Source organism: Acomys minous (assembly GCF_964271855.1).
Source record: "Acomys minous genome assembly, chromosome: 16".
Taxonomy (NCBI): domain Eukaryota; kingdom Metazoa; phylum Chordata; class Mammalia; order Rodentia; family Muridae; genus Acomys; species Acomys minous.
Window position 1 is genome coordinate 80660836 of NC_140498.1, and position 13514 is coordinate 80674349.

General features: G+C 49.5%; 1 long non-coding RNA gene across 1 annotated transcript; it reads left to right on the top strand.

Annotated features, from left to right (window-relative positions):
* The first annotated feature begins 4660 nt into the window (after positions 1–4660).
* Positions 4661–10788, top strand: LOC311586266. The gene is made up of 3 exons (XR_014775501.1): positions 4661–5042; positions 7689–7769; positions 9960–10788. It is a non-coding gene; the product is annotated as an uncharacterized lncRNA (long non-coding RNA).
* Positions 10789–13514: the final 2726 nt, after the last annotated feature.

A 13514-nucleotide genomic window follows, 5' to 3' on the forward strand; every position in this document is an offset into this window, starting at 1 on the left:
TCCCAAGTGTGAGATGGGTATTGGATGTAAACATGTTTTTGTTTTGATCCCAAGTGTGGGATGGGAAACAGACTTCTGAGAGAACAGGTGATGTTTAACCACTTAGAAGTCGAACCACTTTTGGGGGGGCAGGGGTGGGAGGGTGCTTTGTGTTTGCCAGCTGAAACACATCCTTGTACAGACTCTGAGAGGAGATATATATATATGTGAGCCCAAAACAGGAGGTTGGGGCTTTTTGGGTCTTGGTATTGTTTGGCTGTTCATCGCTCCACTTCGAGAGACCGCTCCAGGGAAGACTTTGAGGCTCCAGGCTCCAGCTGCTGTTCCAGATTCCAGCAGCAGCAACTTTGGTGGAATTGCTGGTCTGCTGAATCCTGCCGACTAGGCTAGGGGAAATCGCTCCCAGGAACTGAATTCAACAAGGTCTACTTCTCCTGTTCCCATAAACCTCCTTTCTCTCCCATCTAGGGTAGGTGGATGGAAGGGAGGTAGGAGCATTTAAAGAACCCCAAATAAAGTTGTTTGGAAAAGGTGAAGCCTACCGTCACTCTCTCTTCCTGCTGCCTGCCAGTCAGATGTAGAACTCTCTGCTCCTCCAGCATCATGTCTGCCTGCATGCCAGTGTGCTTCCTGCCGTGAGGACAATGGGATAGATAGACCTCTGAACTGTAAGCCAGCCCCAATTAAATGTTTTCCTTTATAAGAGTTGCCATGGTTACGGTGTCTCTTCACAGCAACAGAAACTCTAACTAAGACAGCGGGTGACTTAATTTAGATGAGGCCATAGATAGGGCTGGTGGCCTTACATGAAGAGGAAGGTACCCAAGCTCTCCACACCTTTGATACCAAGGGAAGGCAACCTGAGCCTGTGAGGGGAGAGGACTGCCAGAAGTCACCACGGCCACAGCTGCGGCTAGGACTCCACTTCCATGCCTGGGAGGAGGGCAGCCGTGCCTGCTGTGTTTGTCTTTGTACTTTGTGGTCTTTGTGATGGCTGCCTGAGTGGGCAGGACAGAATATCTCCCTGGAGGGAATTTAAATGAAGAACATTCCATAGACATGTACCTATAGTCATGGGAGCCACAGTGGACAGTGAACCCAAGAACACAACACAGTCAAGCCCCAAGACAACACCGCCCCCCAATATTGAGGGACGCACCCCACCCATTAATAGCTCCTAAAGATGAGTCGCCATTGCCAATGGGGAGCTGGGAAGACATTAGACTGCATCCAGGCCTGCCTGGGAGGGATAGGGTTGTGTGTGTCATGTGTGTGCCCTGGGGGTACACCCTCCTGGGTCCCACTGCTGAGATCTCCCAGTCAGGAAAGGCTTTGGAGACTGAGTGTGTTGAGCCAGGATGCCAGAGTAGGAAGGAGGAAGGAGGCGAGCGGATCTGAGGAGGCACAGAGAAGGAGCTGCACAGAGCTTGGGAGACCCTTCTGATATCTAAAGAGGGAGCTGTTGATGCTGGGGGGGCTCCTGTCATTGTACACTTACAGCACAACACAAACAGGCTGCGTGGTTGGTACTCAGTAACTATCATTTTAGTGATTGCCCGTGAGCTCCGGTCTCCGTTTCACCACCTCCTAGTGTCTTGGTCAGCTTTCTGCTGCTGTAACAGAATACCAGAAGCTGGGCTTCTTGCTGTGCCATCTCAAGGTTTCATGAGGTAAAAGAGAAAGAAAGAGTGCGGGCCAGCTTGCTTTGGTGACAAATCTGTTCTGTGGTTATAACCAGTTCCCATGATAGCCACCATGAGCAGTTCATTCAGACCTTGTGGGTCACCTTTGACAGCCGAGACCTCCTAAAGAACAACATGACAACAGGGCCAGAGTCCTTGGAGCCGCGCCCTTCCTAAAGGTCCCAGCTGCCAACATGGCTGCATAGTCACAAAGCCCCCTCCCCCCCCATTGTGAGTTCTGGCAGACACATTTCGACTATGGCAATGACATCCCCGTGAACAGAAACTGGACCCTGAGCATGTCACTCTCTCACCGTCTCCACATGGAAGAACCCGGATGGACGGGTGCCAACAACTTTTCCTATCCTGCCCCGTGTCCACTCAGGAGGGGCGGCTCCTAAATCAGTAGGTGGAATGGCCTAAGATACAGTCACTGCAGGGTGGAAGTGATGGGGTCTCCTGGTGCGGCCGCTGCATTCCTACAGCTCCACCGTTTGGCTTAGACCCTGCTACACTTTCTAAGCGACCTCAGGAGCCAAGAAATTGAAGCATGGATGTACGCACTCGCCCCCCGCCCCCCATTTCACCTGCCATAGTGTTTAAAGTTTTCCTCAAGGGGAATCCAGAAAGAGAGTAAGGCTGAGAAGGGGAGAGAAGAGGGAAGGGAGAGAGGAAGGAGAAGGGGGAAAGAAGGAAGGAAAGAAAGAAAGAAATAGAGGGTGAGGAAGGGAGGGGGAGAGGGGAGAGATGAGGGAAGAGGAACAAGAGGGAAGCAGAGGGGGTGGGATGAAAGGGGATGAGGGAGGAAGGAGACAGAGGACGAGAGGAAGGGAAGGGGGAGGAGAAGAGAGCGGAAGGGGAACCAGAGAGGAAGGGCAAGGAGAAGACAGTGGGGCGAGGAGGGAGGCAGAGAAGGGGAAGGGATGGGACAGGATGGGGAGACAAGGAAGAGGAAGTGAGAAAGAGATGGAGAGAGTGACACAGAAAGAAAGGAGGGAGGGAAAGAGGAAGGAGAAGATAGATGCAGAAGGGGAGGGAACTAACACAAAGGAGGGACAGGGGAGAGGGAGGGGAGGCACAGTAGGGTGACCTGTCTATGGTCCCCAATCTGTCAGCTCCTGCCCCTGGCGAGGTGGCCTTCTGCACGTCTGGAAGCTTTGGTTTTATATCTGCTTACTTCCCGAGTACTTAGCTTTCCCCACTCCCCCGGCCCTGCAACTTCCTCGGGTTAAAGAACCCACTTTGTCGGATGTGGAGCCTGCTGCCCCCTGCCCTCTGCCCTCTGCCCTCTGCCCTCTGCCCTCTGCCCTCTGGCCCCTGCCCCCTGCCAAGGCTATGAGGTATAAGAATCTTGGGAACAGGTGAAAGCAGGCCTGCCAGGCCCCCACCGCCAGTACAAGGCTGGCTTTAATGAACTCTGCACTTCCTGGAGCCTTCATCTAAATCAGAAACATCCGAACACCATAGAAGCTCTGGTCTTTTCTTTGAAATTGCAATTGAAACCAACAGAAAAACAAGAATGTATGGTGTTCCCATTGAAGGCCATCTCCCAAGAAGAAAACAATAAAAACAAAACAAAAAAACAAAATAAACCTCGGGGCTTGTTAAATTAGAATGTACCCTGCCTACATTTCATCTGTCATTTATTTAAAAACAAGTGTGCTCCGCAAAGCCCAGAGTTGCTACTGACATAGGACACAGGTACGTCCAATGTGTAGGGACTTGGTTTTTCAAAGGATTTCAGGCCTGGCGTCCTGCCAAGACCTGTTCTGACAGGATCCCTCCCCAGAAGTGACAGTCTGCGGATCTGCTGGGGAAATTCAATCCTTATGTTCTGGTTCCTCCCAGCTTAACTCATGCAAGGTTGCCTGGCAAGAGGCATTTGATGTTGGAGCCTCTGAGCCCTTTTTATGAGGCCTTTTAAACGCGCCCCCCCACCCCTGTTGAAACAGGAAGCCAGGTTCTTCCAGAAATAAACACACTGGGCCACAGAGAGTGTCGCCCTCCCTGCCCACTGGCCTAGCGGCAGGTCCTCAAGTCCCCAGTTTTCAATGGCTGCCACTGACAGCATATAAGGCAGCTTCCCTCCCCCCCCCCCCAAAGGGTCAGCTGGAAGCAGGCTGTCCATTTGGAGAAGAAGTTGAGCATCTTTGCTAAGGGGAGTAGCTGGGACATGGACCAGGAGAGGAGGGAGCAGCTTTGTCTTCTCTCTGGACATGGGGCTCTCTGTCTTTTTCAGGGAGAACTGGCAAAGCATAAGGCCCATTCCATCCTTATGATGCCCACTGTCGGGAGCAGGGGGACGGGAGGGGGTGGGGAGGGGAGGGGGGTGTCTGGGTATCCAGGGACCTGGCCACCAGGGGAGGTTCCAGGTGGTGGGAGAAAGAGAAGGAAAGCAGGAAAGGAAGGGAGAAAAGGAGGAGGGGGAAGAGAGAAAACATGACGCAAGAGTGCCCTTGCAGCTGTTACCGGGACAGTCAGAAGGAAGTGACAAGTTCAATTCGTGCCAGGCCCTGTGACTCACTAGCTCCTGAGAAGATGAAGGAGTCCCTTTTAGAACCCTGGAACAGATCTGCATGGTGCCCTGGGGAGCTGCCTCCCCAGCTTCCCTTCTACCCCTCAAACCACTCCCGTGCTGCCATCCCCCCCCCCCACCCGCAAAGCACAGCATTGGGTACTATGGTCACTTGACCATGTCATGTCTCCTCATAGATAGGAACTTGGAAACCCATCTCTGAAGCTCAAGATGAGACACACACACACACACACACACACACACACACACACACACACACACTGCCCTGCAGTTGTCAGGACACCAAAGAAGACAGTGTCACTGTCCACCAGCCATCTGAGATGTGCTCTATTTTAGGCTCAGGTCCCAGGCCCACATAGGACACAGCTCTAGGCGGAACAAGGTAGACGTGGGTTCAGAACGCCGTTACCATGGAGACCCTACACAGCAAGGGAGACGTGTCACTGGGTCAGCCCCGAGGTCCTGCCACAGGGCCACAGATGTGCCACGGATGGAGTCAAAGAACTCCAAAGTTGAGGAGCCTACAATATACAGTCTCCTTCGAATTCAGGCAGCCATGAATCTGAACTCAAAACTACCAGAATTCTAAAAGTTGCGAAGGTAGACCACGCCTGCTATCCCTTGCTGGCCTGTTTCAAAGAACACACTTGAAAGGCAGAGAGTGCCATCACCCTCCACAGTGTGACTCAAGTCCTTTCTTTGGCCAGACCCCTCTCAAAGGAGAGGCAGCAGATACTTGGGAAGTGGGACACTCCACGGAGTGTGAAGGACGCAGCAGGTGTCAGAGCTTCCTGTAAATCACCACGATAAGCAAAACAAGCCAGGTGAGCATGTATTCCTCATCTTCTCCCTTGTGGTATGTAGATCTAGATCTTTCTTTCTTCCTTCCTTCCTTCCTTCCTTTCTTTCTGTCTCTCTTACTTCCCCCCAAAAGATTTACTAGCATATATTAATTGTACATAATAATGGGCTTCATTATGACATTTTCACGCACATATATAATGTACTTTGATCATATTCTCCTCAAGTACCCTTTCTTATTCCCCTCCTCCTGTAGATCTTTTTAAACAACACCTCCTTTCTGCCTCGGCTACTTTTCTTTTTCTTTCTTTATTTTTTCTACTTTTTTCTTTCTCTCTCTCTCTTTCCTTCTTCCTTCCTACCTTCCTTTCATCCTTTCTTCTGTTTCCTTTGTAACTCAGTGAACTTAATTAGGTTTGCTCACAGGACCATGGGGGGGTGGGGGTGGGGAGAGAAACTCATGAGGTCCCAACCCTTCCCAAGTATCCACATCTTACCATATGCACACACTTGCACGAACACACACACACACACACACACACACACACACACACACACACGAGATGAAAGTTGAAAGGGAACTGGCAGAGAAGAGAGGTCTGAGTGAGGGGGAGGGGGACAGAAGAGGTAATGGGAGACATATGGCACAAACGCAGAAGGAGGAACTTCCCAGGGAAGGGAGGGAGGGGACCAGGGAAGGGTGAGCAGGAGCAAGCAGGGGAGGACTGAATAAGAACAGTGGGATGGCACACAGGTACGAAACCGCCACACCGAGACCCGCTGCTGGCATATGCTAAGTAAAAACTCAGGTGAAAGAGGGGAAAAAAAAAAAAAAAAAAAAAAGAATGCAAGCAGGACCCTCTTGCCTTACCAAACAGGAAATGTCCAGGAGCCAACAAGAGGAAACTTACCCAGAGGAGTTCAAGGCCAGCTGTGTTCTTGCACCTGGGCAAAAGGAGTCGATCTCTGTGGACAAGATGCCAGGGTGGTGGGGCTAGAGTTCCTGTGGGAGAGGGAGAGCTGGGAGGTGGGAGAGCTGCACCCACAAGAAGCTGGGAAGCCCTGTGCACGCTAGCAGAAACAGCACCTCTGAGGCACGGTGGCAGGCGGCAGGCCAGGAGACACAGAGTACGCGTGCCATGTAAAGTTCTAATCGCAGGTCACCATCTACATGCAAGAGGTTTGACTTCTGCAACCAACGGCACTATTGGGGTCCATCTTGGAGAGTCAAGATGTCTATCGACACTGAGAGCCCCCATCAGCCATGGGCGCAGCTGCGCGATGAGTATGTGAGGACCCTCCACTGTGAGGCCAGCAGCAGGGTCTACTGACCCACTGCCTCCTTCGCTCAGCCAGGCACTGACGTCTGTCTTCCCAGCCTCAGAAGGCATTTGATTGGCAGAAAGTGAAGTGGGTGATACATGTACTGTCCTGTGGTTGTTTTTATAGCTGAATAGTGTATCAACCAATCAATCATTCAATCACCTATCGTTGCATCTATCAAGCATCTATCTATCCATCTAACCACCCGTCTATCATCTACAAGCTATCATCTATCTCTTCTCTATCAATCAACCTATTACCATTTAATTATCTATTCAAACATCTGTCCTCTCTCTTCTATCAATCATCAGCCATCTCTAAATCTGTTGTCTATCAAACAATTATCTATGAATCAATCATCTATCTATCTATCTATCAATCAATCAATCAATCAATCTACCAATCATTTATGCTTTATCTAACTGGTACCTTATCTACCTAACATCTACCACATATATCCTCTATTGTCTCTATATCTGAGATCTACCTATCACCTATATATGTAGTAATCATCCATCAGTCATCTATCACCTACCTACAAATCTCCCTTTCTCTACTCTCTCTTCACAACACACACTTCTTGTCAAAACTTGAAACAGAGAAAATATCCAACAGCTGCAGGTGAGTTTTATAAATATCCTCTTTCTCGGGCAATGGACACACTTTCACGAAAACACAAACAGAAGCCACACCCTGTCCTGTGTAGCTCACGTTGCTCCCAGAACAGCAGAAGCGACCTTCAGAATCTTTAACCACTGACAAGGCAGGGGCGTGGATCAGAAGGAAAATAGGCACACGTAAGCAAGAAGAGCCCACGCCGGTCTGTCCTGGCCAAGCCAGACCCGCTCTGCAGTGCGGTGTACCCAGGTGGTGCTAAGGCCATGGATTCCCTTTCTGATCACGTGGCATTTTCTATTCTAAGCCTTCACCATCCCCAAGCCCTGACTGATGAACCAGCCCACCTACATACATCCGGATTGTTCCCAATGTCTGATACTGACATTTATTTGACCTTGGGGCTTCTAGCCAGGGTCCTGCATCCTGTGAGGATGTAGTAACAGACATCCACCAACATCTATCCATGGGATGGGTGACTTACGCCCCTACCTGAGTGAGACAGGGAGCCTATTTCTTCGCACATGAGCCAGATCCCAGTGTCACCAGCCTGCAACCATGGAACGCTGCTGTGTTTGGTAAATAACACAGGTTCCTTGAGGAATGAGTAAAAGCTGAACTTCTGTTGACGTGCCAGCCTCAGACACGAAACCACAGCTTCTATCTCTTTTGTTTTCCTGTAGAAAAGGTTTTAATTTTTCTTTTCTTCTTCCTTTTTTTTTTTCTTACAGAACTCTACATTTTTATGTAATCATATGATAGTTTTGAGAAATAGCTTTGGTTCCGATTCCACAATAAACAAGAATGTTTCGGTAAGCTCATAAGAACATTTACTGCCAGCTGGGCCTGTCATCACAGCTACCCATAAGCCTGAGGCAGGGGGATAGCAAGTTCAAGACCTTCCCCCAGGCTAAAGCATTCAAGATGCTCCTGGGAGTGGTGGCACACACCTTTATTCCCAGCACTTGGGAGGTAGAGGCAGGCGGATCCCTGTGAGTTTGAGGCCAGCCTGGTCTACAAAGCAAGTTCAGGACAGCCAAGACTACAGAGAGAAACCCTGTCTTTAAAAACCAATAAATAAATAAATAAATAAATAAATAAATAAATAGTTCTAGATGTACCTGGGCAACCTGTGTCAAACTGAAAAGGGCCTGCTAGATGGTTCTTAATGCCACATGCTGCTGGGCCTGGCAGCCTGAGTTCTGTCCCTGGAACCCATACGGTGGGAGGAGAGAACTGACTTCCGCACTCGGTCCTCTGGCTTCCTCCACTCATGAGTCACGGCGCACCTGCACACACATACATACAGCAAATAAGTAAAAAATGTGACTCAAATAGTTTAAAAGCCACCGTAGTGCTGGGAACTGAACTCTGGTCGCCTGCACGGTGTGGCTGCCTGGGTGGCACACAGTGGCTCTCTTCCCTGCTTTCCTTGTGTCCTCTGCAGTGTGGTAGGATTCCTCAGCAGCATAGCCACCCTTCCGTGACACAGGGACTTCCTTTGTAACTGCCTGGATGCAGATCGGTCACTGACTGCCATGCGTTTACTGGTTCGCCAAGCCAGATCTGGGTGGGGATCCTTTTGTTTTGTCTGTCAGTGTCCCTCTTTCTGTCTTCATGTCCCAAGATGCTCAGTCAGTTGGACAATAGTTATAACAATCAGGAAAGACCCAGAAAAAAAATCATTAACACTCAAAAATCAACTCTGTGTGCGGGTTTCCATGCAGAAAGCCAGTCAGACTTGGGAGAGAAGCAGAGAAGCCGAGCTCATGGGAAGTAGCCATATGGAGGCAGGTTGGAAGGAATACAAGAAACTGGCCAGGAACAGAATCACACGGAGGGGATGAATTTCAGAAAGGCATTGAGCTATATTTTCTCTGCTCCGGGGCTGGTGGGTTGGACGGTGGGGGTGGGGCAAAGCAGCCATAGCTCAGCATCCCTATCTCTCCCCTACAGAGTCTCATGTAGCCCAGGCTGGCCTTGAACTTTCTATGTAGCTGTGATTGACACTGAACATGTGTTCCTCCTGCCTGGATTTACAGGTGTGTGTCATACGTCTATGCGGCCCTGGGGAAGGAACCCAGAGCTTTGTCCCTGCTAGGCAAACACTCCAACAACTAGGCTACATCTCCCAGGATTCTCTGCTGTTTGTGGCTGTTAAGAATTTGATCTTAAGCACTCGGGAGGCAGAGGCTGTGAGTTCGAGGCCAGCCTGGTCTACAAAGTGAGTCCAAGACAGGCAAGCCCACACAGAGAAACCCAGTCTCAAGAGAGAGAGAGAGAGAGAGAGAGAGAGAGAGAGAGAGAGAGAGAGAGAGAGGGAGGGAGAGAATTTGATCTTAAGCCGGTCAGCGATGGCTCAAGCCTTTAACCACAGCACTCGGGAGGCAGAGGCAGGTGGGTCTCTATGAGTTTGAGGCCAGCCTGGTCTACAGAGAGAGATAGTTCCAGGATAGCCAGGCTTACATGGAGAAACTCTATCTTGAAAAAAAAAAAAAGGAATTTGATCTTATATTTTCTTAACACTCAGCAGGCTCCTCCTAGAATGAATAGTAATCATTCTCTGTAGAGGGGGTGAGGCACCTGCCTGTTTCATGAGTTCTGGACCTCATTACAAATGTGCCTCGGGTCCACTCAGGCACACTGAATCAGCACCTGAACTCTAACCGGTTGATTCGTAGCCATGATAAACTTCGAGGAGCCCTAAACCGGTTGACTCCACCAGATCTACTTCCCTAAGAGTAGGCCGCCCAACGTGCTGACACTCAGAAAACAGGCGCTTAATTACCTCGCCTAACAAGAAGCCTGGAGGTACAAACGCTTAATGAAGTCATAACAAGGCTGGCTGCTTTGTGATTAGTCCCTGTCAGAGCTTTGGCTTTCATATTGAGCCTATTGCCTCATGGCCACAAAATGGCTGCAGCAGCAGCAGCAGCAGCGGCGGCAGCACAGATGACTTTTATATTCTGTGCAGGAAAGACAGAGTTCCTTACACCTTACAGGATGAATATATCCATCAGTGGCTGCCTTCTCTCGGGAGAGGCTGGATGGCAATCTGGCACCGTAGGATTCCTGGAGAACCACTAGGTCATCAGTGCACATCAGAAAGCCGAAGAGGCTGGTTTCCGGTATCAGCATGGAATGGTGACAGCACCGAAACGCGACCTGGATAGATCTACTTGCCAGCACAACGTGAAGGGGAACAGGTGAAAAGCAAAGATTGTTTTCCCTTTCTTGGACTTGCTTCTGTCTGGGTTTTCGGAAAGTGCCACCCACATTCAGGATGGGGCTTCCCAGTTCAATGAAACTGACCGAGAGAATTCCTCACAGGTGGTGCAGTGGCTTGCCTGTTGGTAGATTGTAGACCCAGTAACGCTGGCCACCGAGATTAAATGTGTGACCTCCCTCTTGTCAACTTGACATCCAACCTCGTCTCCTCCCTTGGTTTTGCTACCTCTCCAAATGAGAGTGATAACAAGTTCACAATTCTGCCCAGCATTACAGCTGCCCCACGGGTAACCGCATACGTATCCCTCAGAATAGGAGGCGAAGCCTCTTGAATGCTTAGCCTTTCACTGTCTCATACCTTAAATATGATAGTATAGATTTACACCACTTTGCCACTGGTGTTGTCTTCCTCAATGTTCCATCACACAAGAAAGAAATGAGGCAAAGAAAACACAAAGATTGGCTTGATTTGTGTGTATATGCGGCCAAGCATGTTCCTTACAAAATAGGACAGAAGCCCCTGGGTCAATTACAATCCTCATGGCTGTAGCCAGTCATGTGACCTTAGCTGGTACTTCTAACTACTTTCCTCTGCCACCCATCCTGTACTTCCTTCTCCATCTTCCAGCACCTCCGCAGGTTTTAGCTCTTTCCTAGAGGGATCGTAGAAATCAATGCCACCATCAAGGGCTTGAAAGATGCAAGGGTGATGATGGCTTCTACCACATCCTGCCATCCCGCTGTCCCCCACCTCCACCCCCAGACAGGGTTTCTCCATATGGTCCTGCCTGTCCTGGACTCACTTTGTAGACCAGGCTGGCCTTGAACTCACAGCCTGCCTCTGGCTCTCAGAGTGCTGGGATTCCAGGTGCGCACCACCAAGTCCAGCCACCACATCTCCCTTTAACTCTCTCATTTGGCCTGTGCAGAAGAGAGATGGCTCATGCAGAATGACAGTTGGTTATCATAAAATTAATCAAGTAGTGACTCCAATTGCAGCTGTTGTGCCAGATGTGGAGTCCTTCCTCGAGCAGATTAACTCATCTCCTGGTACACACCATGCAGCTACTGATCTAGCAAATGCCTTTTTCTCGGTGCCTGCCCACAAGGACCACAGGAAGCAGTTTGCTTTCAGCTGGCCCTGCCAGCTGTATCTGTTTGAAGTTTTTTACCTCAAGGGTATGCTAACTTTTCAGCCCTGTGTCAGAACTTAGTTCGAAGAGATCTGACCACCTGCCTTTTCCACAAGGTGTCATACTGATGCACGTATCGTGAGGGCATTCTCCTGACTGGGCTAAGTGAGCAGGAGGTAGCAACCACTTTGAACTTGTTGGTACCACATAAGTACATCAGAGGATAGAAATATAAATCGAGCTAAAATTCAAGGTCCTTTTCCATCAAGGAAGTGCATAGGAGTGCAGAGGCATGGGACATGTCGAGATATTCCGTCTAAAGCGAGGGATAAGTTGTTGTACCTGGTCCCTCCCACCATCCAGAAAGAAGCATACTGCCTAGTGGGCCTATTTGGATTCTGGAGACAGCACATTCCTCACTTAGGTGTGTTATTCTGGCTCATATACCAAGTGGCTCAGCAAGCTGCTAGCTTTGAGTGGGACCTGGAACAAGAGAAGGCTCTTCAACAGGTCCAGGCTGCTGTGCAGGCTACTCTACCCCTTGGATCATGTGACCCAGCAGACTCCGTAATGCTATTTGAGGTGTCAGTGGCAGACAGAGGTGCTCTCTGGAGCCTGTGGCAAAGGCCCTATAGATGAGTCACAATGGAGACCCTGTGCAAGTGTCTACCATCATCTGCAGACAGTTATTCTCCCTTTGAGACACAGGCTCTTAGCCTGTTACTGGGCCTTTGCGGGAACTGAACACTTGACAATGGACCACCAGGTTACCATGCGACCTGAGCCTTAAGACCATGCCTTAAAGTAGGAGGTGCGTAACCAGCAATCTACCATCATATGGAAGTGGTACCTACACAGTCAGGCCCCCGCAGGCCCTAAAGTTGCCCAAATGTCTATGGCTCCTGCTCCTGTGATGATGCCTCCTGTCTCCAAGCATGCATGCATCTGCCTTTCTGCTCTTGACTACAGATGACTTCTCTGCAATGATGAGCTGGGCACCCTTGAACTGTGAGCCAAACAAACCATTCTCCCTTAACGTTGATTTTTGTCAGGGCATTTTAATCACAGCAACAGGAAACAAAACTGAGATATTTCCCTTCCCCTCCATGTGCGCAGTCCCCTCTTGTGTCCCACAACGATGCACTTCATAACCCAGATGCAAAGATGTGGTTTAAGGCCAAGGATACATGTGCTCTCTCTCTCTCTCTCTCTCTCTCTCTCTCTCTCTCTCTCTGTGTGTGTGTGTGTGTGTGTGTGTGTATGCTTGTGCATACATGTGATGTTTATGCTGGTATGTGTGTGCATGAGGAGGCCAGAGGTTGACATAGTGTATTCCTCAATTACATCTTTGTCTTACTTTTGTTTTGAAACAGGGTCCCTCATTGAAACTGGAGATCTCCGTTTTTGGCTAGACCTGCTGCCCAGCAAACCCCGGGATCCTCCTGCCTCCACCACCCAGAACTAGGATCTGTTTTCTTTTTCTTTCTTTTCTTTTTTTTTTCTTTTTTTTTTTTTTTTTTTTTTTTTTTTGGTTTTTCGAGACAGGGTCTCTCTATGTTAGCCTTGGCTGTCCTAGACTCACTTTGTAGACCAGGCTGGCCTCGAACTCACAGCGATCTGCCTGCCTCTGCCTCCTGAGTGCTGGGATTAAAGGCGTGCACCACCACGCCCGGTTCCAGAACTAGGATCTGAATGCAAGTCTTCTCCATGTACTTACAGAGCAAATGCTTCACCCATTGAGCCATCTCCCCAGCGCCTGTGACATATTTTACATTGAAAAGAATAAAGCCCGGGGCTGGAGAGATGATGGCTCAGTGGTTAAGAGCACTCTCTGCTCTTCCAGAGGACCAGAGTTCAATCCCCAGCAACCATATGGTAGCTACAACCACATATACTGGGATCTGATGCCCTCTTCTGTTATGCAGGCGTACATGCAAATAGAGCAGTCGTATGTATAAATAAATAAATCTTTAAAAATAGTAAAAAAGAAAGAAAAAATTAAGGCCCCCTGAAGGCAAGGTCAGAATAAACAACGCATTCCCTTGCTCCCTGTGGGGCTGTCACTTAAGTGTCCTCTGTTCACCTGGGAGATGGGCTAAGGCCAAAGATGAAAGAGCTCTGGGCTTCACTGATGGAAAACAGTAGGCTCTCCCCAACACTAAGAGAAAAGCGAGTTTTACAGGCCACCTTTCTCTG